The sequence below is a fragment of the Anas acuta genome, chromosome 3, assembly GCF_963932015.1.
Source record: "Anas acuta chromosome 3, bAnaAcu1.1, whole genome shotgun sequence".
NCBI classification, from domain to species: domain Eukaryota; kingdom Metazoa; phylum Chordata; class Aves; order Anseriformes; family Anatidae; genus Anas; species Anas acuta.
In genome coordinates this window covers 79,868,661-79,892,365 of record NC_088981.1, presented here as the reverse complement: position 1 = coordinate 79,892,365, position 23,705 = coordinate 79,868,661, and the positions used below count along the sequence as shown (strand labels likewise).

At 45.2% G+C, this 23,705-nt stretch overlaps 1 protein-coding gene across 10 annotated transcripts in view; it reads right to left on the bottom strand.

Moving 5' to 3' along the window:
• Positions 1-23,705, bottom strand: part of BACH2 (BTB domain and CNC homolog 2) — a 188,417-nt gene that overhangs the window by 140,942 nt on the left and 23,770 nt on the right. For 7 of the 10 annotated variants that reach the window (XM_068677942.1, XM_068677940.1, XM_068677944.1 and 4 more), the window contains exon 2: positions 5,842-5,928. The exons of 1 other annotated variant lie outside the window; for it this stretch is intronic. The gene's annotated coding sequence lies outside the window, so the exon portion shown is untranslated. Of the gene's footprint in view, positions 1-2,511; positions 2,537-5,841; positions 5,929-23,705 lie in introns of those variants that run through there. 2 more of the 10 variants (XM_068677946.1, XM_068677948.1) reach the window with 1 other exon arrangement.

Below are 23,705 nucleotides of genomic sequence, written 5' to 3'. Positions count from 1 at the left end.
CCCTGGGTGGAAATAACTTGAGAAACAGAAGAGACAATCTAACGCAAGTGGCTGTAGGTGGGAGGCGAACAGTGCGGGCAGAAAATAACTTAGAGAGAGGCTGCCGCAACAGCCGATTCTTTAAGACCCAACACACACCTGCCAAGGAATTTACCTTCTGAAGTGCTAGCACTGGCAGCTCAACTCTGAGAAGAGAGCTGGTTGCAATGAAAGAAAAATTACTTGAGATGCCCTCTACCTGATGCACACTGCGCAAACTGAGGCCAAGTGCGGGACATGACATAACACGTAAGCACTCCAAATGAATCCTTCCTTGGATCCCAAAGGAGGCAGCGCCACGGTACGTGCAACAAGGGAAGATGCCAGCAGCAGAGAAATTCCTGGTCTAATCGTGAGATAGAGGAAGCAACAGTATGACCAGAAGAATGGAAGTGATATGAGAAGCGAGATAAAAGAATCATGGAGCTGATAGCATCTTACAGACAACACAATTTTTAGAAGAAAGAGGGGAAGTTGAACAGCTGTGAAAGAGAGGGAAGGAAGAGTAAGGCTGATTTTCCTGATAGTCAGGTCATGAACAGTTCCCAGAACCTGTCTAGTCTGGCTGGATGTCCGATATCAGAAGCAAAAAAACATGTGGCAACCTCAGAGCATTGACAAGAGAAGATATTGAGGAACAGGGTACTAAAAAAACAACCTACAAGTCTTCTAAGTGCAATAAATAGAGATGAAGTTATAGACCTTTCAACGAACAATGAATTTGAAAAGGCAACAATCTCTCCATAATTTTGTCTGTTAACTCAGACAAAATCTTAAAAACAAAACAAAAAAACCTTGTTTTTTCGCAACCTTCGTTTGTGTTGGATGTCTTACTGTCACTGGTACAAGTTTGACTTTATAAAGTGGGAATTTAACGGGAATTGCAGCTCTGTGTAAGCTATGGGAAATGTTGCTCACAGCAAGAGAAGATGTAGGATAATGAAGTATTTTGGGAAGGGGGTAAAAGAACATTACAGAAACTATGTAAACAGAATAACTAACAATGCTGTCCTTCTCTGGGACCTTCTGGAGGATCTCAGCTCAGTATACAGCCATTCCTCATTATGTGGCCATGGCTTATCACACAGCCCGGGTCTGCAATCTGACCGCACATCTATGCCTTACAGTCTTATCCCCTTGCTGCTTTTCATCCCAGACCTCAGCTGAGGGGCAAGGACCCTGTTGTGGGTTTGTGCAGCAGCCAGTGTGGGACCCAGACGGGACTCAGGGTGCTGCCAAGTGCTCCTTCTCCATAATTAACGAGGGAGGCCGATAAAGAGACAGAAGACAAAGGGTTTCCTCCAAGCGAGAAAACTCTTAAGCAGAAAGCCAGTCTAGCCGAGAAGGCTCTCCCCACGCCAAACGTGCTCAATGGCACATCGCGGCACAGGGAGCAGACTGTCAGATCCAGTGTTCTTTCAGACAAAAGTGGGAAAAAAAAAAGAAGAAAAAAAGAAGTGGGAGGAGAAAAAGGGAAGAAAAGGTCAAGCAGACCAGGGCAGGCTGCAAGCAAACAATCCCCTCCCAAAAGGAAAGCACCTTGACGGACGCCACTGTGCAGCCTGCAGAAGATGCTGCTCTGTGGGAGAGAGGGTCAAGTTAAAATACAAAACCACGCACTTGCACAGTCCTACGAATTTCTTCACTGCAGCTAAGAATTTAAGAAGAAGCTTTGTGTTAAAGTTGCTTTTTGCAAGTTATTGCATACTATTGCATATTTGCTCTACCCATTTCCCATTGCAGTTTCTGCTCCCGGTAGAAGTCATCACCAGAACAATACACTGGCACTTAGATATTGCCTTGTTAAGAAATCTAGAGTAACTGGAAGTCATATTAATAATATTTAAATGCAGTACATGCCTATTTAAAGTTTGAATACATATCATTAGAAAACGGCATAAATTAACCCAACCTAATTCCCTGGGATGCAAGAAGATCTAAACAACCCTAAGCCTGATGTTCTCTCTTACCACCCACTTGAATAAACAAAACAAACCAAAACACGCTGGGGTTAGTTTAGGTTGCAAACGGCAACAAGATCGGCATTCAGTCCCTGGGCCTACAAGCAGTTTACTCCCCAGTGCAGCGCAGATCATGCCACAGCCCCCTGCTGCGGCCATGCACCATGCCAGGAGGCAGCCTGCCCGCTGTGTCCCCCCCCCAGCACCACAAAATGTCCCTGGGCAGGCCAGGGGACACGCACTGGTGCTGTCACCGGGTCCCCTGGCAGGGCCAGCGCCTGTGGTAGCGGGGGGCAAACTGTTTTTCCAGCAACCCCCCCGCTGGGAGCCCCCCGATCCTGCAGCCCAGCGCTGTCAACAGCGTGCCCTTTGTTGTGTGCGCGCACGGCTTGCTGGTTGTTTTGGGTCTTGGTTGTTTTATTTCAAGGAGAATTCGAGTTTTAAATGAGTAATCTGTTTTCGAGTGATTTCTCCACGCTGGCTCCACCCTGCACTGTAAACTAGACATTACCTTATACAAGAATGAATCCGCTGCATTCCTCCGTCTCGCTGCCGTGCAGCACATTTCCTACCCTCGCAGCCCAACCAACAGCAGCACACGCTCCCCCACCCCTTCCCCCTCTGTCGTTTTCTTTTTCTTTCCCTTTTTTTTTTTTTTTTTTTTCTTCACCGCCTCACTGTGTTTTTGTGTAAATGATCTCACATGACTCAACAAATCCATCTGCCTGGAGCAGGCCGAGTTTGGAGCCTTCCCAGGAGGGAGGAGAAGAATTGCTTTGTGGAAAGGACCTGGAGCTTTGCCCTTTCTCTGGCTCAAATTACCCGCCTGTCAGGCCTGACGGATTTGGCTAAAAATAAAAGGAAGCGGGCCGTGAAAAGGAGATGAATGAGCTCAGCAGTTCCTTAGATAACATGGGCCCGGTGTTGCCCAAAGCTCCCGGCGCAGGAACTTCAAATGCCGGGCATGTAAGCGCAGGGCCGCAGCTGAGGTGAACTTGGCCGCTGCGGGGAGAAAAGCAAAACCCAACCGTACGCCGCTGGAAATAACTGGATTAAAGGCACGCACGCAGAACAGGAAAGCTGCCTGCTGTAGGTTTTAGGCTTGTAAAATGCCAGATTTACGGCGTTTCCACGGCGAGCGGGGTCTGGGGGCTGTGGTGGGGGGACGCGGCGGAGCCACGTATGATGTCAGCCTGCCGGCCGCGCCAGCGCCGCGCGGAAAGTCATCTGCGCGGATGCGTGCCCAGCGCCCGCAGTGGGTATTAAGCACTTAGTTTGGCAATGTAATGACACACTGTAACAATCTGTAATGCGAGGCAGTCAGCAAAGCCCTGGCTCTGCGAGCTATTCCTCCTAACCATTAACCATATGTTTGGCTCCGCCGCCACCCGAGCGAGCGGGTGTTCCAGCGCACCATCTGGTTTCTATCCACACAGGCAACTGCAAAGCACACAGCATTTCCCCCCGGAGCCGCATGTTCCTCCCGGCTGCCCCTCTCCCTCCTCCCTCTCCACCAGGCCCCCCGCTCCCCATCTTCCTCCTTTGCCCATCTCAGCGTCAGCCTCGCCTCCCGCCATGCCACCCTGGCCCGGGCGCTCTAAACCACACATGGCCCCATCAAAAATGCATCCGAAGAGTGGGAACACCACAGCGTACGGCCCTACGTGTGCCCCAAGCACACACACTGGGATGGCATCGCCCAGCGTTGACGCCTGATGTGCCATGTTACAAAATGGCACACCCTGGAGCATGGCGCTCATCGCATCTCGCATGCACACACCGCTCAGTTTGGGCGACATCGACCTTAACCCAACACTGCAGGTGGACATCAAGAGTGAGCCCATAGAGTAGAGGACATTAGCAACCTGTCTCTTGCCCCGAAATACGGCTTTCTAGGCCCATCTGGTTTCGGTCCCCCAGCCCACCAAATCCAGAAAAAAAAAGAAAAAATGAAAAAAAAAAGAAAGGAATGGAATGAGAAAGAACTGAAGAAAAAGGAATGAAAATATTTACTTTCCCTCTGGTAACTAAACAAGCTTTTTCTCTAACTATAAAAAAGCTTTCAAGTGTTGTGTTTTAGAGGACCTTGTACCATATGTTTGCTTTATGATTCTATGAATTCTAACTACTATTTATGTTTTTAAAGCACTTCCATCCTTCTGTTTATTTCTGAAGTCACCTATGGGAGATCAGCAGTAATTTTCCTCCCAGGTTGGCCAATTTAAGATTAATCATGACCTAATGCAAGCATTCAGGGATGCAAGCAATAGGATATTCAGCAAATCCCACACTTGCTCCTTTAAAATAAGTTTATACTCTGCAATGAGTCACACATACAGTGTTTATCCAAGTAACCAGTGCTACAGGAGAAAAAAAGTCCATTACATTTGCGAACACATACACATCGCAGCTGTAAGCACACAACTGCTTACGCCAGGACTCATTTCTATGACTGGATATTGATTTTTCAATAATGTGTCATTATACTGATGTTGATACAGCAACTATCTTCCTGGAGTATGCAATTTAATATTAAAAAGAAGCTGGCTCGAGGAAATATCAAATCCACACCCATTCACACACTATTTAAATGTCTTGGTCACAAATACGGCAACGCAAAGCCGCAATTGCATTTCTTTCCCACCTAGCACCTAACGAAGAAAAAGGAATCATCAGTTAAAAATAGTTCAGTATAAGGCAACCACCTCTGCTGACCTGCTCCTTGATAAAATAGTGCAGCACTTCTTCAGTTTGTGCTGAAAACTAAAAGCCTACATCAACACAGATGCATGGTTTTCCATCTCCTCATACCTGTGAGAAATCAGTGCATGAAAGAGCCACTGTAAACCCTTATCCTGGAATCAAATACACATGGGGAAAACCCTTCTGCTTGTGAAAAGGCTGATGACTTCACCAGGACTGCCTAAGAAGTGTGAGAGTAGGATCCGCCTGGATGCTTTCCTGCTCAGCCTACTGTAGGGAACCTGCTTTTAGCAGGGGTTTGGACTCGATCTCCAGAGGTCCCTTCCAACCCCTATGATTTCTGTGATTTTCTGATCTGGCCCCAGTCATCAACTCCATCGCAATCAGCACTGTAAATGCCCCCCTCTCCAGCTTCCCCTGTCCCTTAGGAAAATAATTACGTGATTAAAAACATAAGATGCATTTTAGCCAGCAACTTACATTTTTGATAAAACCAGGTCTGAATGTATCAGTAGCGTTATTTAAACATCACACATTGGGATTCCTACAATTCTTCAACAAGAAATTGTCTCCATTCACACAAAATAAATAGTGGTAGTCCTCTATAGCAATGATCTAGGTATGGGTACTTCAGCAGGTAACGATCTGCTCTGATCCCGAAACCTTTTAAAATGGGGAATTCAAAGGGGACAGTCATAGATTCAACATTTTACAGTCTGAAGGGACAGATAATCATTTGACCTTCTTCCATAAATACAGGCCTGGAGCTTCCCTTCTACTTCCACGCAGTTGTAAGTGGCTGAATAAGAGCCTCTCTCTCAGGGTAAAAAAAAAAAAAAAAAACAAACCAAAACAAAGCAAAATACTAACACAGAAAAATAAAAAGAACAAGCTCAGTTTTAACAGCCTGACATAACGAAGGAAGATGCCCCAGCAACACCGTCCTATTCACCAATCACCCTTGCTGCCAGAACACTCGTACGCGCTTGCGTGGTCGGAATTAATTTAGGAGCGGGCCACCGGGTCTCGCTATACCTCGTCACCTTCCTGTACCGTTCAGTCTCTGACAAAGGGCCACTGTCAACCTGAAATCTAGCCAGTTTTTAAAGCATAATAAAAAGCGGTGTCATGTTATTACCTGAATCCACCGAGTCCTCCAGCCAACAATGATGTTTCTGCAATCACATTTTCCTGTTTTTAAAAACTTCTCTCTTGCCTCATCGCTCTGTGTGAAAACCAACACAAAAGAGAAAATTGATTAACTGCAGAAGATCATCTATTATTTGTATTAAAGCAGTTAGACTTCCCAGCAGACATTTAGGTCTCTCTCTTTTTTTTTTTTTTTTTTTTTCCTGCTGAGTGTCATGAAGACATTAAACAAGAAAAAGTCCTTTCTCCAAAATTCCTCATTGACCGACCAGCAGCAGAGAGCAGCTTGGAGGGGGCAGCCTAGAAAGGCCAGCAGATTGCTTGCAGAGCTGTGCAAGGGAACTCAGCTCCCTGAGCCTGAATCCTGCACCCCAGGATGAAAGCCCAGCAGACACTCGGTACCACCAAAAGCAGACATATGGGGGAAGAGGGAGCTGCTTCTACATTTCTTTCAGTTTCAGCAGTAAATACATGCCACTAATAACCACAGCAGCAAAGTAAAAATACTACTTGCAAAATTACATCAACAGTAAATTACTTAACTGTACGGTTTCCCTGAACTGTGCACCTACAACATTATCTAGGTAGTGACTTGGCTTAAAATTCTCAAAAGGGTCTTTTTGTGCCTGTGCTTGCTCCCTGCTTCACAGATTACTAGCTTTGTGTTTCAGCGTCAAACCCTCCCACCAATACACCGATGAACCGTAATGGACACTTAAGAAATTTCCATGCTTAAACAAGGGAGAAAAAAGGCCATATGGTAGAAACCCAAAGCAAGATACAGCCTCATAAAAAAACTACCGGCCTCTCTGAGTCGCCTGAAGACACATCATACGTGAAGAAAAAATGCGACTGGATTTTCGGTGCTGGAAATGCCATTAACGTCAATATTTCATTGCTTTCTCTGAAAGCAAACAAAACAAATGCCTTCACTTCAGGAAATGCAACTCAACCATCTGCACTTGATCCCTTGCCTACCTCCACAAGGACAAATGAAGTAGACACAGCCACACAGCACAGGCAGGATACAGTTGTGATACCCCTCCTGCCATATCGGGGGGCTCGAGTGTTTGGCATATTCTGTCCATGGGCGACATGGATGTCTGCCAGAGAGAGCTTTGTTGCAAGGTTTTGGTCACAGCGGTCCGATTGAGCCATTTCAAAAAAAAAACAAAGCACAGTGTCTGGAAAAACTCAACACGTTCTGGCAACCGCTGCAACAGAGATTTTAACCCTGGGACTAGCACTGAGAGGAACTGGGCTTTTCCATGGAAAGTGAACTTTAGTGTCCACGACAAAAATCTGCCTGAATCTGGCCAATTTGCAAGCTTTCCAAAAAACAAAAGAAAGCAAAAAACAAAGCAAACAAACAAAAAAAGGAACAACCGTAAGTGTGAAAAGATTTGCAACTTCCCGAGCGAGGTCAGGGCTGACCCCTGTGCTCGCTCCAGGCGACCTCCCTGCCACGGCCCCGGCAGCCTGGAGCCACTGAAGCTAAAGGCAGAGCAGCCAAAAGCTGGGCCAGGGGAAGGAGGAGAAAAATACACCAGAGCAAGAAACTTCACTGGACAGGGATGGGAAATTGGAGGTTGGATGGGGAGAGAGCGACAAGCTGGTTAGGTGCAGAGGGCTGCAGGATGTCATGCGGTGGCTATGAATCCTGTTTGCGTCGATACAATGCCAACTGATGCCATTTGCCACTCGTGTTTGCTTCTTGTGGTTTTTCTTTGGTGTAGCAAAGGTAGGTTGTGAGAAGAAACACTGATGGGTGGAAGCACTGAAAAGAAGTGTTATGGGTTGCTGCTGCTTGCAGCATCTCCCTTCGTGCATCCCCTGCCGTGCTCGGTGCACTGGATGTACCTGAGCCGTGCATCAGTGCCGTGGTATAAAAGCACAGGAAAATGCTGGCATTTGCTGGGACTGAATGTGGCAGCCACCCCTCAGCTCCCTGCTGTCCCTCTGCCTGCTTGGGCAGATGAGCTGAGCCCCAGAGAGCTGCCACGTGGCCGCAGTGCAGGGCACTCGAGTCATCTCAACCCAGCATCTCCCAAGTGGCCGCTAATGGCGAGCTCCTAACCAACCTGAAACCCTGGCTTCTCTCAAGTAAAACTAATGAACTCTCACAGCAAAAGCAAAAGTGAAGTGTATTTCCAGTATGTGAAATATTATGTGGCACTCAGACGTCTCCGTGGCCAGGCTGTGAGATCCTCAAGATCCTTTGTCCTCTATTTTAGCTCTTCCCGTAAAAAAAAAAATAGCAGCAACGCTTCCCAAGCCATTTGTCAAACCCTCGAGCGTGACAGCGATAAACGGGAAAGTTGGTGAGGAAATTACTAACTCCTTCAGTAGGATTGGAGTGGTGTGCAATAAATAAAGCCAGGGGCCAAAGGCGGAACAGCAGGAAGAAGCCACGACGCTGAAGAGCTCGCTCGCTGCGTGCCGAGAGCTCCGCGTTCAGCAAGGAGAGAGGGACGTGATCACAAAGTCACAGGCTGACCGTGCGTTCCCGAGGCATGCACCAGGGCCGCGCAAATCATTTTTATATCTGGGTGATTCACACCGTGACCTTACTTGTAATATTTCCATGTGTTTGTGTATGAAAATAAAATGCACAGCAGATAGCCGAAGTGGCCCTAGATATTATGCTGGGTTAGGCATTCACAGCCTGTAGCTCTACAGTCAACCCAATGCACAATGCAGGAGGACAGTTCTTAAAGGTAAATAATTCAGGGCTTGAATTCTTTAAGGTAAATAATTTAGGGCTCTAATGAACTTGCCGACTGCAAACAGGGAGCTGCACTGCTCGGAGCCCTCCGAACTGCCCTACATGCAATCCTCGGGAGTGCAGAGCAGACACCGTCAGCAAACACATGCCTCAAATATTCCTGGCTGTAGCAACAAGGGCTCGCTCGCTCTCAAACAAAAGGAATCTCGGCTGGGAAAAGGCGGCTACGCAGATCGGTTTCCGTGCTCTGTAGTGTGTCCGAGAACTGGAGAAAAGGAGGTGCGAGTTAAGAACCATCGCTCGGGCAAGCAGTGAGGTGGCCTGCGAAGCCACGTAGTTGACCCGTGCTACTATCCCACTGAAGCACCAAAAAAGCCCTGCAAGGATAGCCAACATAGCAGTTTGGTCTAGAGGTGCTAAAAACACAGGTGACTAAGGGTGAGGCTGTAAGCTCTTTGCTAAATTTGGTATTAATTAGGTTAAAGATACCAGACAAACCCCCAACTCCTCCTCACTCCACAGCCTCTCCTCCCCGTCCTCATACAAAATTGGCCATCGTCAACTGCTTTTGTCAACACCTGGGAATTTCTGTGCATTCATACACCAAAAAGCATTTCAGGTGGGCAAACTCCATCAACAATCTATGGGACCAGTCCTCACCAACTCTTAAATCACGAGCAAGTCCCAGCCTTCATCCACTACTACCAAGGACTCATTCACCAACAGCAACTATTCCTGAGTGAAACCCTATTAAAATGGGGCAGTAACTGTTGTTGCTACAGCAACTTTTAGGGATTTTTTTTTTCACATGTGCAGCAAACAGAACGTAAATAAGACCCTACAGTTCCCTCGCACCCTCTGATGAGAAAGGCACGAAACAAAACATGGAGCAAGACCCCTGCGGGCCACCTCGCTGCCAAGACAGGAGCGCGGCAGGGCAACCTGCCCGCAGAGCAGCCATCGGGGCTGCCGCTGTTCTCACTCCGTACCCAAAGGAGATGCGATCTCGGCGCCAGCAGAGATCTGGGTCACCCCGCCGTAGACGAGGAAGCTGGAGTTATCCCAGCACGATCTTCGAGGTAACGTTCCCAAAAGGGGAAGCAAATCTGCGGCGAGGTTGCCTCCGATGAGATCCTGGGTGTGAAACGAAAACAACCCCTGGCGGTTTCTTTGCTCCCTGGCGATATCATCCGACTGAAAAACACCCTGCACGATGTAAACCACTTTGCGAGAAGAGTTTGTTGTAAATACTCAGGTTGCAGCCTCTGAAGAGCTGGGAAGTCCAGCTCAGCTGCCAAAGTCTACCTCCTGAATGCCAGGCTGCAAGTACTTGTTGGCCTATCCCCTGCTTCAACAATGAAAACCCAGACACGGAACAAGAAAGCAAGCATGAATGACAATGAGTTATTAGTTTTTAAGCCTATGATATTTGCGAACAATAGCTGTGCTGAGCCTCTACGCAATCTGGTAGTTGATACCTATCCAGGAACAGAACTGAAAACCAAAACAGCCTTCAAATCTCTGCTAACTGAAGTTTCTGTGATCTGTAATCTTTATGCCGTTTCCTTGTTTATGTCTCATGATACCAGAGTTCAGCTTTTGGAGCAAGACAACTGAAGAACCTAGAAAGTGAAATGTGATATTATTTACGAAATCAGAGAGCCCGCCGCTAGCAAGAATTCGTACACACACACACGTCCAAATCCTGCTCCTCAGTCAAACACCCACTCTTGAAATCCTGTACCAACCAGATCAGCAAATGTGCACATGCTTGCACTCTTGCAGAAACAATAGTCTCTTTCAGTCCATACAATCTTCTAAAGAAACAGGCTGAAACGTCATGGGAAAAGTTAGGAAATATCTGCAGAAAACAGTTCACAAGATGAAAGGCAGAACGAGGCTTTTAAATTGTACAAAGCACATGACATGGAGGAGAAATTCAGCTTCGCCACCTATCCGCTCCTCCAAAAGGCTTTTTTTTTTTTTAATTTTTGCAAAACATTCAGGATGGAAAAGGGGCCTGACAGCCCTTTAGAAAATAACACACTCCAGAGGTGGGATGGCTCCCTTGTAACAGGAGCGCTTCGGGCAGCACTTGGCTCGCAGAGCCGTGCAGATCTCGCTGTTGATACCCGCTCCCCTCACATCTCCCACTGACGTCAGGAGTTTTCAGCCCTTTTTGCAGGCAGGATGAGAGGCAGGATGAGTCCTCCTGCCCCAAGCACACGGCTCGCCTCCCGTCGCTCCCGCCCTGCGCTGCTCTGCCTCTGCAGAGGGCACAGCTCTGCTTTTTAATTAATCCGGCACAAGTTTTGAGCTGCCGCGGGGCTAAGGAACACGACAGTATGTTTTCTGTCTTTAAACGCCAGGGCAGGAGAGCCTACAGAGAGGAAAGGAAAACTCCCTGCCATAAGGGTGGGGAATTGAGGACTGACAAGAAGCTGCAGTGGTGCCACTCCTGACCCCTCCAAATTTCGCCTCCAGAAGACTCAAATATGAGAAAGTGAAGCAGTGGGGAACTGGGGCACGGCAGCTGGCTGTCAGTAGCTATGGTTGGGAACATCCCTCACAAGTCACCGTGGAGCCGTACCATCCAACCTGTACTCCACGCCGCAGGTCCCAAAAAAGCTACCACAACAAAACTTCCCCCACTGCCAGAAGCAGCGCTCCCTGAGATTTAAAACAAATCCAGCTCTACAAATCCTGGTCTCTCCTCTGAAAAGGAAGCGGTCGCTCCCATATCGCAGCTCATTTTCTATGCATGCACTCACACCGCCCATTATATTTTAATCATCTGGCATGCATCTTCCTATGGGATTGCTCACGTTAAGGAAAACACCGACTCGTATTCTGCAAAAACACCACGACGGGGTAATAGCAGCGACTGTGGCTTGAACCTTTGCCTTGCGCGGAGCAGACAGTGTAACTGCTGCCTTTCCCAGCCCTCACACCCGTCCCCTAAACTTGCTCTCACTCTCTGCAGGATTTAAGCAATTAATCTAAAACCGACTGTACATATTTTTCGAGCCGTAGGAGTAAATCAAAGTATTATTTGATGCATCTGATTATACAGACACCATATGAGAATGTGAGAGCTGATCAGACAAGCATACAAGTTGCTTTTTCATTTCACAGCTCCTAGAGTCAAAGAGGGTGTGCAGGACCCTGATATATACCAGATGTTTTAAAGTAAGGTGGAAAAACTGGTGCGGACACATTTGTCCATGGTGAAAGCTTCCTGACAGCTACCAACTGGCTGTGCCTTAGCGCGCAGCCTAGCTTTGCCTATGAAAGATTAAAAGCCTAATGGAACGGGAATAGTCACAGCTTTTATGCAGACATATAATCCTGCTCTCAATCCTGCTCGGTTTTCCCGAAAATAAATTTGACAGCTCTGTCTGTATGATGCGAGAAATCCTCAAAACAGAGCCCATTTCATTAACTATATTCTTGGGACTATTTAAGACAAATGGATTATTTTAAAGAAGCAAGTTTGGGCTGGAGCTGATCTGTGGTTTTACCAAGTTCCACACTGAACCAAGGAAATGAAAGCATTTTTTCAGTTGTTTTCGTAGCAAGTCTTGAGTCAGTTTCATTCAGATTTTATTTTTTTTCAGAATTTGTGTTTGGATTAAGAAAAAAGCAGCTTTCACCTCAGCTCACAGAGCCCTCAGTCACTGCCTTCCCTGCAGTACAAGTACATATGAAGACGTCAGATCTCTGTCTTGAAAAGCCAATTTTCATCTTGTCATTACAATACTGGAGACTGGAGATTGTTTGCTTTTCTTAAAGAAAAAAAAAAGGCCAAAGTTATCATAAAGAAAAAAAATAAATAAGAACAGTGCTGTTTCTCAGGAACAGGAATATGCATGTATCTGTTACTGTGGCCCCTTGGGTGAAGCTCGACACAGAGAGCTGAAGTCTTTCCATGGCCTCTGGATGAACTCTGGAGAGTTCAAAATATTGCAAAAGGTGGACACTGATGTCCCTGACATCGGGGCATGTGGGTGCATGAAGGGAGGACGCCTGCATTAGCCACACAGCCCCGTCTGATGGCATACACCCATGGGAGCTTTCAGACCCTGCAGCGATAGGAACCGTGTAAGGAGGAGCAAGACTTTGGTAACGATCCTGTTCACGACACTTTAGCTCCTATTTCCATAAGCCATGCTGGTTCAAAGAACACCACGGGATGCGCGTGAAAGGAAAAGGAGCATCCCGGGCCAGGGACAAGTACATCCACACTCCGGAGGAGCAAGCCGAGAGCTCGTGTCTCGCACGTCTCCCACATCCAACCTGAAGCAAGTTCTTCACTGAGCGTTGACTCACTTCTTTTTCTACATAGCATTTTCAATCATAAAAGGAAAACTTGGAGATTTAACTGGGGCATGAAAGGTGACAGGACATGTAGCTCACAATCCGGTTGACTAGTATTTATATCTTTTTATTTTAAGCATTTACTTGTGCACACCCTTCTTTCAGCCAGTCTCAAGATCTGCACCGACATTAGGCACTCCTGCATGGGACCGTGAAAAATCATCCTTTGCCATTAAGCACACGCTTTCTTCCTTACTGCTCTGGGAGGACACCAACCCATGGACCTCACATCTTCCAAGTACCACCTCCTGCCTCCTACGAGTCCTTCAGTCACTGGTCCAGCTGCACCTCCCTTCCCTTTGAGCCATCAGTTAAGACTGCTGGGTCTGATCTCCAAGTCCCCGGCTATCAGTGTCTTCAAGGACAAATGTTTGGATGCTATTAGCCCTATGAGAAAACATGCATTTAGTCCATACGCAAGGGCTCCTGAAACACAGCTGTTAGGCACAAATCTCAGTTTCTGAAATTTTCCTTTTGTTGCCTCATGATCTTCACTACATCCCAGTAGAAACCGGAGTCCCCACAGGTGTAGTCTTCACGCTTCCAGCTGCATTTAACGCTGGCTAGTCAACCAGATGCAAGATGTTGCACCGACCTGACATTTCACTTCAAAGTCTCAACAATTTTCTCTTACTTCTAGGACTAGGTGCTTGTGGTTTGGATTACCACTGGGGAAATAGAAACTCACAGCCAACACCTGAGATTGCTTCCCAACTCTGCTGGGCTGCCCTCAAAAGAAAAACAACCAGAAGAAGACGTAGACAAGAAATGGCTTAAATTGGACACCAAGAAAACACTCTGTACTAAGCAAAGAATTAAGTGAAATTAATTGAAATAAAGGCTGCTCCCCAGTAAAAAATAAAATGAAATAATAATAATTACCTTTTTAATCTTAAGAGCAAGCTCTCTAAGAAATAGCCCTGACCAAGAAGTCCTGGCCACTGAATTTAATCATGCAGGCACTGACTTCATGCCATTGTTATCTTCCAGCCAGCCCGTTCCAGCTAAGACGTCTTTAATATTTCCAGCAGAATCCATAGACTGAAACTCCATTTTTTAAGTATAGTCATGCAAGGAAAAAAAAACAACAACTCACCAATGAAGAACAAAAATACCAGATCAATGTGCACACAGTCCTAGAAATATAACTCTAATCTGTCACTTGTGAAGGAATCTCTCAAAGAAATGTTTATGTTAAAATTTAAAGTTATGTTCAACATTAATCTTAAGGAATTTTACAACAGAACATACCAATTTAAAAAGGATTCTATAGTTTTAATGAATTCCTAGAACCCATAGACGGGAATTAAATGGGGGTGGGGGGGACCCACAGTGTTGGCTAGACATATTTCAATATTTGTTACCATAGAAACAAGCCAGCAGATTTAGGTTTTGGAGTTATCCTTGCTATAAAATATTAAACTTCTTACAGTTTTTGCATATGTATATTATGGCAAGAACACTGTCAATCCTGATAAAACCCAAAGCATCTTAATTATTTATCAGGGTTTTAGTGTGGTTTTCTTTTTTTTTTAAGAATATCTTTTTTTTTTCCTTAATAGACTGTATTTTAAAATCTTCCAGTACTTCCAGAATACCAGAGACACTTCTGGTTGACAGAATAATATACAGGAGATGCACAGGGAATAAGGACTTATTTTACTACGATGCTGTGCAGAAGTTGTAGATAAAAGAAACAGAATTGTATTCTAATAAAGAAGATTCAAGAATAATGATAAAAATTATACCAATTAGCAACTCCGATAATTTTACTAGCTAAAAATACATTAAATGTTATATTCCATTTGAAAAACAGTTCATACCTCAAGTTTTTTTCATTTATTTTTAAGCCCAACCAATAGAGAAATGCTAACATGTGGAATTTAAGTGATCGAGATAACATCTTGACACTTCAACGATATCAAGCACTTCTGGCAGATGCCTGAGAAACGAAACACATGCATTGTCCTTTCATGCTTCAAAAGAGTATCAACAGTTTTATTCATTTCAGAGTCCCCGGCACGCGAAAGATCAGCAAATTCACACCAAAAGGGGGTACAGATGTTTGCTCAAGCACGCTCCTTCAAAGGGGAAGGAGAAAACTTGTGTTCAGACAACTCAGGTGGTGCTGCGGACTGACAGCTCAGCCTGCTGCCCCGATGACTCCTGACTGCCACGAGTTTGGCCGTGAGCTCAGAAGACCAACACTCGTGCAAGCCCGAGCTCAGAGCCTCTGGGACTGGATGTGCATGGGTGACACTGACCCTGATTTTGCAGCCAGAAGCGGTTCCCTGTAGCAGCTCTCACTTTCGGTTTGGATTCGAGAAAATCTGTTTACTGGAGGCTCGACACGAGGCTTCCACATGAGGAAAAAAAATGAAAAACATGCGAGTAAAAGCCATAAACCACACAGTTGTTTCAATACTATATTCCTGCACTGAAGGGAACCAGGAAAAACACCAACAGAAGCAAAGCAAACCAGAACAAAGAAGAAAGCTGAGCGAGACTGAAACACCCTCTTCTTCCAAGAATTAAACAATGGTTTTTATGAAGTGTAAAGATAAGCACTGGGACTACCATTTCCTAATGCTTCTGAGGTCAGCCCTCTCGCACAGGTTCTCAAATAGCCAATTAAATGTATGCAGTGCTCATTAAGCTTTTCTACTCAAGTGCACACCATCATCTTAAAAAAGCCCAATAGCTTAAGCCTCTTAAAAAAATGGAAAAACTTATTCTTGAAGGGTTGCAAGACAACCCCTTTAACTAATGGAAAATCTTCAACACTTAGAGGAAAATGGTAAAACATCTTAATTTCAAATGAGTAAGAATTTAAATGTCACTTCCTGCATGTTACATTGATTTGAAGAACCTTGCATTTTTGTTTTCTTTGGTGTGGTTAACGGTGGAATCTTTTTAGAATACATTTCTATGGTATTTACTGTTGCATGTTTATGTTCTGCAACTGTTTTGCATAATTCTGAATACAAGAAAAGCAGAAAGAGATTTTTCTTCTGTGAAGAAAGAGAGAGATCTAAAAAGAAGCAGACGACTGGAGCTTTCAAAGAAAGAAAGACTGGAAAAAAAACTATCCCAACACTCAAGGGAAAAACGCGCAATTTCCTTTCCCTGACAGCTGCGGCGAGGTACAATGAATTTATTTTATCTGAGCAGTTACGTACACATGTTAAATGCAGAGCAGCGTTATGTACTATAGCGAATTTACCAACACGGGTCCACAAAGGGCACCGCTATCAACATGCAGTTGAGAGGTGGGAAGTTCTTCAGATGTCTGAGCAAGTCCTGGAATGACAGGAGATGCATGCAGCAGATGCTGTCAAAGAGATGGCATGTAATACATCCATGCAAATGCAGACCTACGGACCCCCTGGATGCTGGACCCCTCTTGTAGGCTCCCTGGGCCAGCTTTGTCACTTAGTGAACGGTACCACAAGACTCATTTTCCATTCCTATCGCAGGTGTCAACAATACACATCCCCCCTCAGCATTCTCACCAAGTGTTTTTAACTCAGGGTTTGGTCTGAAGAATCAGTTAAGAAACACAATGCAGCTTTTGTAAAGTTTTCTGTAGAATTAATATATAAAAGTAAAATAAAGCAGCAACGATGATACATATGCATTGTAGGTATATCTTGGAACAAAGGAGCTATCATTCAATCAGATCGCTCATCTGATAGATACCTCTCCGGTGCTTTGTCAAAAAACAAGAAACGCATGCACAGAGTGATGGCTTTTAAATCATTTGACAAGAGCCTCGCTGACTTGAGTGACAGCTTGCACCACTGGTGCAGATGGCTTTGGTTGCCCTCCTGTGATGACAGGCTTGTTCCTAACCAGCTCCAACTCTGGGTCCCAAAAATGAGGGGCAGGCAGCAAACCCCTTGCATCGGTGGTCCTGAGCATGAGGATGGTGCACTCCAGTTTTGGGTAACACCTGAGCATGTGTGTGCCTCTCGAATTCTCAGGGCTCTAGTTGGTCTCCTTAAAATGTATGCTTTAGGAAATGCATGGGGAGGATAAAAACATTCTGCTTTTCTGTCTCGTGACAACACAGGCAGAACATTAATCTAAACCAAATAAAAATTCAACGTGCATAAAAGAAAATACTTTCTACACAACATGCAAATTACCCACTAGTAACACATTCCACTTTCTATCACGGAGGCCAAGAGTTCGGTTGGCTTCAAAAAGGGCCTGGATTAGAGTTTCCTACCTCAGCAAAATTTTGGAAGAGAACATAAAACACCTCACGCTTCACCCAATAATTAAGGGAGAAAGCCAAGACCACCACAGACTGTAAGGATGTTGTATTTGCCCTTCAAGGTGGGGCAGGAATACTGCTCTTTCCTCTGGAGCATCTCTTTGCTGGTCACCAAAATAAAGACACGAAATTGTGGTATGTGGGCAGGAATCTGAACGGCATAGCAATACGTACAACTTTTCTATTATCGGAAGATTAAAATGCAAGAGAGTTGATGAATGGGAAGGATTAAATATAGAAGGAAAAAATAAGCAAAATGATTAATTGCTAGGAAATGGAACTGCTGATTTATGGAAGAGAAAATTAGCAAGATTTAGGAAACGGGAGAGAATAAGCAGTGCCCGAGCTGCAGGGCTGGACCATCTGGAGTGCAGGAGGCACGGCAGCGCAGCATGCGCACCCCGAAGCTCAGCTCTCCGCTTCCCCTCCTCGTGGCCCCTGTGTGTGCAGAGGCTGGAAATCACTGGCTTTAAAACAACAAGCTGCGACCAGTTGTAAATAATATCCTATAATCTAAAACAAAAGAAACTGGTCTCTTCGCTCAGCGGAACACTTCTATATGTGGTCTCTCAGTAGGCTGGTAGTGTCATGCTCATATCCTGGTACTGCAGAGTTTTCGAGACATTTCTAAAAATGTTGGCTGTTTTCATTTATTTTAAGAAGTGATAAACAGGAAGGGAAATTTCAGACTTTTTTTGGATATTTATATTCAGTTTTTAGGACACAGTATTTCAACAGTGTCCCATGCTTCTAGTCCTACGTGTCTTTGTTCGGCAGTCACTAAGATAATCAAATTCTTTTGCTGTTGACACACAACCAACAGCCACCTCAAAGCAGCACAAACCCAAGCAATAATGCAGCACCTGAAACTCTATTATGATCAGCCGTTTGCTTGGTGTCTTCAATCCATTTGCTATTGTGGAGAATGATAATACATAGGGAAAAAAAAGATATGCTGTGAAGCTGTAAAAGCACTTCACGTTTTAACATAACACCTGCTTGATTTTTTTTTTTTTACTTGATGCCATTTTTAAATCACTTACAAAAATACTTTTTTCGGTTAAAAAAAAAAAAAAAAGATACAACTGACTACATCCTCTTTGGGTTACGCTCATGAATGAGCTATTGTCTGCATTAGAAACAAGCACCTGGATCAATTCATGGGTATCCAGCGAAGCCCGTTCATTTCCTTTCAAAACAATGATTTACAAGAGACACCATCCCATCCCCAGTGGTAAACACAAAACCTCCAGGGCCACGCACAAGATGCGTACCCAGGGGTACGGGTGGCTGGAAGTTGCTGGAGGAGCTGACTTCTGGTGGAGCCCAAGTCCCCAGTGTGACACAGGGCAGGAGCCTGCTCCCTCCCCACAGAAGGTGGTTAAGATACCCAGGCAAATACTTCTCATACTTTTCCAAAGGTCTATTATGAAATACTGCACTGAAGACTCCTTAAAACCAACTTTGTGCTATCTTTGACAAATCTGACGTTTCCTCACACGAGGCTTTATATAGGATCATCCCCACGATGGCCAAGTACCGCCCGTGGAAGGTAAAGAGCAGGATCTGGATTCTCACAGAAAGCAAATCGGGGAACAAGTAGTCTGAGGCTGTGTGGAAGCATCTGTACGCTTCTATTTGAGCACAAACTTCTTATTCAAAACCAAAACAAGCAGCCAACAATTCAGCAGAGACACTTCCCATCTTTTCTTTCACCTGCTCTGGCTCCCACACCTCCTAGGCAGAATTTTCCAACCCTCTGCTTCCTGAAGGATGAGACCAGAAGAAACATCATGGTGTCACTCACACAGCCCAGGGGGGTTTAAGCTCTTTTTGAAGGCTTAGACCCAATGCACTGCCATCCATGCAGCCTCCTCATGCTTGTCACTCCAACCTCCCAGGACCTCAAAACTTCTAAATTTTCACGGGTCACTCCCCTTCTGTCCTCCAGAAGGAGCTTTCTTTTGAACACAAGGACACCCAGCACTGTGTTTCAGAAGGACTCCATCAGCTCCTCCTGCTCCACTGAAGGAAGGTCTGCATAAACTTCAGAGTCTGGGTTTAAGCAATTCATCACCTCGATGCATTTTTCTTGCTGAGCTCCAGGTTTACTCACTAGCCTTTTGAAGGGCACCTCCTCATTCGTCTTGAGTAAACAGAGGATTTTTTTCCCCTCTGCAAAGGCTAAGATCGAGGGGAATGGGGCAGGTCATCTGCTGTGAGAAAATGCTGCATAAAGAGTAATAATAAATATTTTTGAGAACCTGATATATATAATAAACAACAAGAAATAAAGCATTCTCAGTGTAATGCTGTGGGCTATAATACAGTATGTTTTCCACTGAGTAGTGCTGTACAGTCTTCCTATAAGCTAAACGAACTCCTGTATTTGATTTTATGGGAATCTGTTGTTCTAAGCAAAATATATAAGGCTAGAAGGTTTACTTAAGCTACCAGGCATTTAAATGAAACTGAGAAGACAAATAAGAACAGGCCCAACACATTTCAGAAAAGGGCAGCTATAACAGTAATTAAGCTAAAGTGGCCAAGAGAAAATTGGAATCACTTAACATATAATATTAAAAAAAAATAAATTAAATCCATACTGAAAATTCAACACAGAGTTCACACAAAAGGATGTGGTGATGAAAAGCTGGTATTTTGCATGATCAGCAACAAGATATTTCAAACTCAGACATCCAAGCACTGGAGGCTGGAAACGCCGTATTGTGAGGAGCTGCTTGCAGAGCGGCAGCACTGCTGGTGTAGATGGGGGGGACAGGGCACAGGTGCCCGTGCATCACCTGCACCACCAGGAGAGGAGGTAACAGCTACACACAGGCCTTGAATCTCACCAGGAGGCAAGAACATCTGCTTGCTGCCAGCCTGATGGGTACTTAGGGCCTTGGTACTAACAGGCTTATTTCAGACACCTAAAGGAACACCCCTGAAGAAACACCTCTTGGTAAAACCAGGAGGGCCACAATCTGCATGACCAGCAGCATCCCAGTGCCTCACCAGTGCTCACCAGGAAACCCCGGTTGTGCTGAGGAGCTAACTTCACCCCTTTAGGCTTGGTTTGTCCCAAGTGGGCACCAACGTCGGCCTTCCTCCTGGCAACCCGAGGTCACCCTCCTATCTGGCACACTTCAAAATGGGGCATCGTGGTCCAGTCCCCTTCTGTCCCCAGACTGGCACCATCCTCTCAGGCTCCCAGAAGGCACACCCACAGCCAGAATTCAGCCCGAATTCCAGGTCCACCAGGTTACTTCTACCACGGCATGCAGGAACAAATCAGATGGATGGATAGGTTTTATGTGGGCTCTAGAAACCAAAATTTACTTGGGGAAGTACCAGACACATGTGTAGCCAGACAAAACAGCAGTTGCCTACACACTCTGTCCTTTCAGTTGATGCAGACCAGGATATGGTAGGAACTCTTGGACACCAGCAGTCCAGAAAAACTGAGGTTATCTTCTACACTAGGGATTGCTGCCTGACCGTCACACCCTACTTCTCACCGCAACAAGGCCCTGGGCCTGAAGGAGCCTGTTTGCTACAGAAGCACACCCACAGTCCCTCTCTGGATTCACCCAATTGCTGACACATTCTCCCAGACTATCTCCAAATTGGTAGCTTAAAAGGTGCATCAGCTCTGATTCATCTGAAGGAAACAGCATTACTCCCTATAGACACATACAGTCACCCTGGCTTCCAATACTCTCTCCCCAAAAGGACTTCCAGTTAAAAGGGTCCTTTCCATCAGCAAGGACCCTGCTACGACATCCTTGGACCTAGCAGCCTCACAGTAACTCCCAGTTGTCTACCTAGCTGTAAGGCATCAACCTTCTTCCAGTAGAGCTGTGCCCTGGCCAGAACCCTGCCTCTTCTCAAAGACAGTGAGAGAAAATTCCCTGTTTTTGCTAAAAGGGGAAAAAGTAGGGAGTTTGCCAAGCACTTTCAAAGGAGACAGTAAGAAGCCTGATGATAATGAAATGCCAGGATTTTGTGTCTCAACTTTAGGTGCAGCTTCAAGGGGACAAAGACATCATCCGCACCATCACAGATGTAGATGCTGAGAGCCTATTCCTTTGTTTTTCTCCTATGTTAATATTTCAAGAGAATTATATTTATTTTTTTTAATGAATTGTCATGGGCTTTGAAGTACTTCCACACTTAGTGTGGGGACCTGGCAAACTCCAGTGAAAGTGGCTGATGAATTTCACATTTTTCTTTCGTTGTTCTTGTGTTTGATATTCACACTTTGAGACCTGAAAATGTTGGAATGTGATTGCTGTTCTTGCATGATAAAGGCTTTTTCTATTGCAGCCCTGAAATACCGCACGGGTTATACACAACATGCACAGCTCTATTATTTTATTATATCTAGCCCACAAATTTGTTACTTGTAGAAAATCAATTCCCACATGCTAGTTATTACAGAACATTATTTTAATTTGCACAAAGAAAAAGTGTATTCTCCCTGGACTTACAAAATTATATTTTAATATTACAGCCTTTCGTCTTCTTTGGAGGGATGAGGAATGTCAAAAAAATAAAAAAATAAGCAGGCGACCAGGACTAACAGGAAGGTAACTAAGCCCTTGAGGAAAGAAATGTGCTCAGCAAAGTGGAAAGAGGCAGGGGAGCATTTATGTTACTAATTCTGCAAGGTGATGATAATCTGTCCCAAACAAGGTTTTGAACTCACCCAGAAGCAGGCACTAACAAAATTTGGGCTGATCACACTAAGCAGAGAGGCTTTCCCTTCCTGGCAGGCTTTTCAGAAGATGCCCGTGCCACCAGGGCACTGAAGGGAGGACACGAAGCCGTGTGTATACCCACACCAGTGCTCGCCCTGCAAGCCTGACATGTGCAGATCGCAGATGCAGTTCATTTCTTGTAAGCTGATTAAAGCCCACAGGTTACTGCCCGCATTTACTGAGATGCCCTGGGTACCTCACCTCTGCCTGTTTTGCTCTGTGTGCCTTTAGGAGCAGGCTGCAACTGCCTCAAAAGAGCCAGACAGACCCCGCTGCCTCCTGTGCCACTGTGGCTGCTGCTGGGCTTCCCTCCACCTCCACAGCCCCACGCAGGCCCTCCTGGCCCTTCAGGTAACTAACTACACCTTTCTAAGCCCCGGGAAGGCCTGTATCCTCAATTCACACGTACAGAAGGGGTAAAGAAGTTCAGCCCGTTTCTTTCAGGAGATCCCAAAAGATTGCGCCCAGCATTGGTGAGCATTTTGCATATGCTCTTGGGCAATACAGGGTAAGCTACCAAATAAACCTAGCAAGCAGGCACTGAATGTTTATGATGTATTTGTTTATGTGACACACAAAAAATGTACTCTGGGCAATATCTCTTGGTATGTTCATTGCTCTGCACGCTTGCGTGTGCACGCTTGTGGCTGTATTCTCTAATCTCCAAATTCATTTCAAAGAACTGACTGGAGGCAAGAGAAGCAATACATGCAGCCTTGTTAGCTTCCTTTAGAAATGTTTGCATGGACCGTATGGGGCCGCACTTCACAGCCTCTCAGCCTTACTGCTACACAAAAAATGCAGGAGAAGAGAAGCTTGAGAACACCATTTGTGGCCAAGAGGCAGCTGGCTGCAGAGCCCTACTGCCTTGCCCAGACCTCTCCTGGGCACGAGCTCCCTAGTCCATCGCCAGCGTCACCGCTGGACATCCCATGGATTACTTGCCCTTGGGGCTTTTAACACGCGTGGTCATTATGTAAGCTCATATGATCCAACACGTGTATTCCTAGAAATGATGGGCTCCCTGGACTTAATCCAGAGGATCAGCAAGAGCTTTGACTGAACGCTGTTGCTCGTTTGGCCACATCCTGTTTGGGTGCTTAACAGGGATGACCCTGCACTTCTAGGAGGTCCGACAGCTCAGTGGAATCGATTAATTAACACATTGCTGACTACACCCGCATTGCTGTTGCAGGAGAATAATCTCCAGTACCAACACTAGTAGATATTATCCAGATGGAATATAAAAGTTACTTTAAAAAGACACAAACCTTTTAAAACTACTTCAGAATGCTAAGATTCTGAAGTGACTGAAATAAATGCTATCTGCTAACAACAACATTGAAAGTGGGTGGCAATCCTGGTTCTAGCACACTTAAGCTTCGCATCAGAACAAAACTATCATAAATTGGTTAAAAACCACAGCGATATGCAGTAGACACCCACGTATGTTATCCTGGTGCCCAAGAACAAACGATATGTGTATAATATATCTCAGTATGCGCAATAAATTATCCCTGTTCAGAATAATGTGAAGTACTTAAAATCTTAAAAAAAAAAAAAGTCTAATGCATTCGGAAAAAAAGCTGTAAGCCTCTGTTGGACATATACTCATTCCTCTACATTCTTTATAAAATTGGTATTGTTTAATAAAACATTCTTTGGATATATAGTAAAAGATCAACAAGAGATCATCAAATGAGAATATA